Genomic DNA, 5258 nt, shown 5'->3' with positions numbered 1-5258 from the left:
TCCAGCAGCACATCAAAAAGCTTATCCACCATGATCAAGTGGGCTTCATCCCTGGGATGCAAGGCTGGTTCAACATACGCAAATCAATAAATATAATGAATTCTTTCTACATGCTACTTACTGAGATTTTATGTTTTTCTAGCCATTTCTATTATTCAAGGTATAAAACTGATCTACATTTTTCCACTTACAAAATATACATACTAATACATACATATACATATATACATACATACACTTGAATGTTTATTCAACAAATCTGATATGTTTCAGGCAAGTAGCCAGGTCTAGTGAAGCAGTGGGGAAATCAATATAATTTTACACATTGTAAAAAGGTATAGATACCAGCCAGATGCAGTGGCTCACGCATGTATTCTCAGCACTTAGGAAGGCCGAGGCAGGCAGATAATGAGGTCAGGAGTTTGAGACCAGCCTGGCCAACATGGTGAAACCCCGTCTCTTCTAAAAATACAAAAATTAGCCACGTGTGGTGGTGTGCGCCTGTAATCACAGCTACTCAGGAGGTTGAGGCAGGAGAATCGCTTGAACCTGGCAGGCAGAGGTTGCAGTGAGCTGAGACTGTGCCACTGCACTCCAGCCTGGGTGACAGAGTGAGACTCTTTGTCTCCAACTATATATGACATTCTGGAAAAGAAAAAATATGGAGACAATAAAAAAAAATAGTGGTTGCCAATGGTTGGGGAGAAGGACAGATGAATAGGTGGAACACAGTGGATTTGGAGAGCAGTGAAACTATTTTGTGTAATACTTTAAAGGTAGATACATGCCATTATACATTTGTCAAAAGCCATAGAATGCACAACACGGAGAGTGAACCCTAATGTAAACTATAGACATTGGATAATAAGAACATGTCCATGTATTAGTTATAACAAATGTCCATGTCATCAGCTATAACAAATGTACCACTCTGGTGGGGATGTCAATAGCAGGGAAGGTTGTGATGTCAGGGAGAAGGGCGTATATGACAAGTGTCTCTGCTTTCTGCACAATTTTGCTAGGAACCTAAAAGTGCTCTAAAAAGTAAAGTCTATTTGAATGAAAAACGTTATAGATCCAATTGCATTCACTGCTACTATGTTTGTAATAGAAAATCCTAGAAACAACATCTATGTGACCAACAAGGAGTTTCTTAAATATACTGTGAACTATATTATGATAATTCCACCAAATACTATAATAAGAAGTAACGTGGTTTTTTTTTTCCAGTTTCTTGTTGTCTTTCAACTTTTTCATTCATTTTGCCATGAAACCCCTCACAAGAAGAAAGTCAGCTTCAAAGAGCCAATTTCAGATTGACACCTGTCAGGTAAACATTTTCTGCTTCTCTTGCAGCCACTGATACCCATACTTCAACCATGCGGAACCAGAAGCAACCTAGTATTTGGGAAAAAGTACTTGGCAAGGGATAGAGAAGAGAAACACACCTTGTCTTTTCTCCTGGGAGATTTTCTTCCATCAGATTTAATCCAGAAGAACGGAAAAAGAGTTAACTTTTACTAAACTTTGAATTTAACTTTACAAACTTAATTAGTGACCAAAGTGCTAAAATCTGGTTGTTGAGACTAAGGATCTGTAGGTGACATAACTTTGAGGGGTTTGGTCCGCTGTTCAGTGTGATCTGATGACATATGCTTCAGTAAACTGGGGTTGTTCAATAAATTGTTAACGGGAGGGACACTTGCTCCCTCCCTGTCCAGTGGGATGTGACAGGTGAGAGAGAACACAACTAGCAGGTAAGAGAGATGCAGAAGAAAAGGTCCTAGAGATGGATGGTGGTGATGGCTGCAATGGTATGAATGTACTTAATGCAAGAAAGAATGTTGCAAATGCTGGGTGCAGTGGCTCACACATGTAATACCAGCACTTTAGGAGGCCGAAGAGGGCAGATTGCTGGAGGCCAGGAATTCTAAACCAATCTGGGCAATAAAGCTAAACCTTGTCTCTACAAAAAAAAATACAAAAATTAGCCAGGCATGATGGTGCGTGCCTGTAGTCCCAGCTACTCGGGAGGCTGAGGTAGGAAGATCACTTGAGCCCAGGAGGTGGAAGTTGCAGTGAGCCAAGATCATGCCACAGTACTACAGCCTGGACAATGGAGTGAGACCCTGTCTCAAAAAAAAAAAAAAAAAAGAAAGAAAGAATGCTGCAAGGGAAGCAGTGCCCTTGGAGGACAACCAGTTTTCTATTATAGCGAGGAAATACAGAGAAAACTCAAAGAAGATGTATTTGATCTAGGGGATTCTCTTGACAGGAGATTTTAAGTTACAAAGAATATAATGAACAGGTTTTCAGGGTCAGGGGGTGGCATGATCTTGGCTCCATTAGAGGGTGTAAAGAAGAGCACACAAAAGACAAATAATAACCTGGGAATTTGGGCTTCATGTATAAAAGGCATGATGGAATGAGTTCTGATGGATTCCTCAAGGGAGATGAATAATCAGTTTCAATTATATCCTCCTTCTTGTCAGTGGTACTATGGTCTTAATGTTGGTGTACCCTCAAAATCATACGTTGAACCTAATCTCCAATGTGATTATATTAACAAGTGGGCCTTTGGGAGATGATTTGGAAGGCTCTGCCCTCATGAATAGGATTAGTTCCCTTATTACAAAGGCCCCAGAGAATGGCCTTACCCCTTCCACCATGTAAGGAAACAGTGAAAAGGTGCCATTTATGAACCAAGAAGCAGGCCCTCACCAGATACCAAACCTATTGGGACCTTGACTGTGGACTTCCTAGCCTCCAGAACTGTGAGAAATACATTTCTGTTGTTTAAGCCACCCAGTTTAAGATATTTTTGTTATAGCAGCCTGAACAGACTATGACCATTGGTATCTTAGACATTCTGTAGTAGCAAGATCTAGAGAGAAAGGGCATCAACTTTCTCTCTAGATCTTTCAGAGCTCTATGAGGTCTCTTTTCAGTTCTGCCAAAGACAGTGTCCAAAATGAGCCTGAGGTTTTATCATGCTTTCTTTTCTTTATACATTTTCTGCAACTGAAATGTGAACCTATTGAGATGGTGTAAACCAGAAAATACACACACACACACACACACGTGATAATATATATAAAATATGTGTGCTTGCGTGCATGTGTGTATGTGTCCATATTCCTATGCAACTGGGAACTTCATTCTTTCCACTCAAGAATAGGAAGTTTTATCAGGGAAATATATTCTTACGCACTATGAAATCATCAATCACTAAGTTCATTATGATAAAGCATTGTTAAACCTAGGACCCAATAAAAAAAAATCACATTGGAGTTTGCAACAACTTTTAATCAACAAAAGTATATATATACACACACATATATATACACACACATATATATATACACACATATATACACACACACATATATATACACACACACATATATATGTATACCATAAAACCCTTTGTAATGTATTATGGGGCATTCCAGGCAAAGACGAGAATTTCTTTCATGGAGGCTCTTGTTTGCATGAAAGCTTGAGCCCTGGCCGGGCATAATAGCTCATGCCTGTAATCACACCACTTTAGGGGGCCGAGGTGGGAGGATTGCTTGAGCCCAAGAGGTTGAGACCATCTTGGGAAACACAGTGGGAGCTTGTCTCTACAAAAAAAATTAATAATAATAATAATAATTACCTGGATGTAGTGGCATGCACTTGTAGTCTCAGCTACTCAGAAGGCTAAGGCAGGAGGATCACTTGAGTCTGGGAGTTTGAGGCTACAGTGAACTATGATTATGTCATAGCATTCCAGCCTGGATGACAGAATGAGACCCTGTCTTTAAAAATATATAAAAAATAAGCCAGGCGCAGTGGCTTACGCCTATAATCCCAGCACCTTGAGAAGCCAAGGCAGGTGGATCACCTAAGGTCAGGAGTTCAAGACCAGCCTGACCAACATGGTGAAAACCCGTCTCTACTAAAATACAAAAATTAACTGAGTGTGGGGGCACACACCTGTAATCCCAGCTACTCAGGAGGCTGAGACAGGAGAATCGCCTGAACCAGGGAGGCAGAGGTTGCAGTAAGTTGAGACTGTGCCACTGCACTCTAGCCTGGGCAACAGAGTGAGACTCCATCTCAAAAAATAAAATTAAGTTAATTTTTTTTTAAAAAAAGAATGTTGAGCTCTAATGATGATACCCAGCATCAATCAATTTTTTTCAAACCTACAGATTATTTATGGTTTTAGTTTTCTCGAAGAATAGTAGTAGCTTTCATGAAAAGAAAAAGAAGAGAACTATTGGTTAAAGCAGACTTGATACAAAAAAGCATTTTGCTCAAGTTTGCCTGTATTTTAAATTTCTTTTTTTTTTTTTTTTTTTTTGAGACGGAGTCTCGCTCTGTCGCCCGGGCTGGAGTGCAGTGGCCGGATCTCAGCTCACTGCAAGCTCTGCCTCCCGGGTTTACGCCATTCTCCTGCCTCAGCCTCCCGAGTAGCTGGGACTACAGGCGCCTGCCACCGCGCCCGGCTAATTTTTTGTATTTTTTAGTAGAGACGGGGTTTCACCGGGTTAGCCAGGATGGTCTTGATCTCCTGACCTCGTGATCCGCCCGTCTCGGCCTCCCAAAGTGCTGGGATTACAGGCTTGAGCCACCACGCCCGGCCTGTATTTTAAATTTCTGATGAGGTGACAAGCCAGGTCAATTCAGATTATTTATATTCTTTTCGAAGAAATAAATTATTCTCTAAAAAGCCTATGAGGTTTATAACTCCTTCAGAAATAAGCATGGAATTTGCCATATATCATATAAGCTTTAAATCTGGGGAAAAGGAATTGTATGCAGTAATGTGATTTTCCTCCAAAATATCCAGGAGCTGGAGTAACTGTAGGACATCCATAAGGATCAACTGAAGGACTTTCTGTGGAATAACTAGGCCAATCTGTCCCTTCCCATTCCCTAAGTACTAGGAGTACCTGGCTGAGTGAAGCTTTTTCACTAGCCTGAAGACTTGAGCACTGTTTTCTAAAAAGTGGTATGTCCATCTGGAGACAGCTAGTAGCCTGGCCACTGAGGTGAAAGGGAGAGAGAGGAGATGGAAGGAGTACAAGAGAAAGGGAAAGCAAGGGTCAGGCGTGGTGGCTCACCTCTGTAATTCCAGCACTTTGGGAGGCCGAGGCAGGCGGATCACCTGAGGTTGGGAGTTTGAGACCAGTCTGACCAACATGGAGAAATCCCGTTCTACTAAAAAAAAATACAAAATTAGCTGGGCATGGTGGTGCGTGCTTGTAATC

The sequence above is a fragment of the Colobus angolensis genome, unplaced genomic scaffold (assembly GCF_000951035.1).
Source record: "Colobus angolensis palliatus isolate OR3802 unplaced genomic scaffold, Cang.pa_1.0 Scaffold326, whole genome shotgun sequence".
Lineage (NCBI taxonomy): Eukaryota > Metazoa > Chordata > Mammalia > Primates > Cercopithecidae > Colobus > Colobus angolensis.
Note: the sequence above shows the minus strand (reverse complement) of the source record.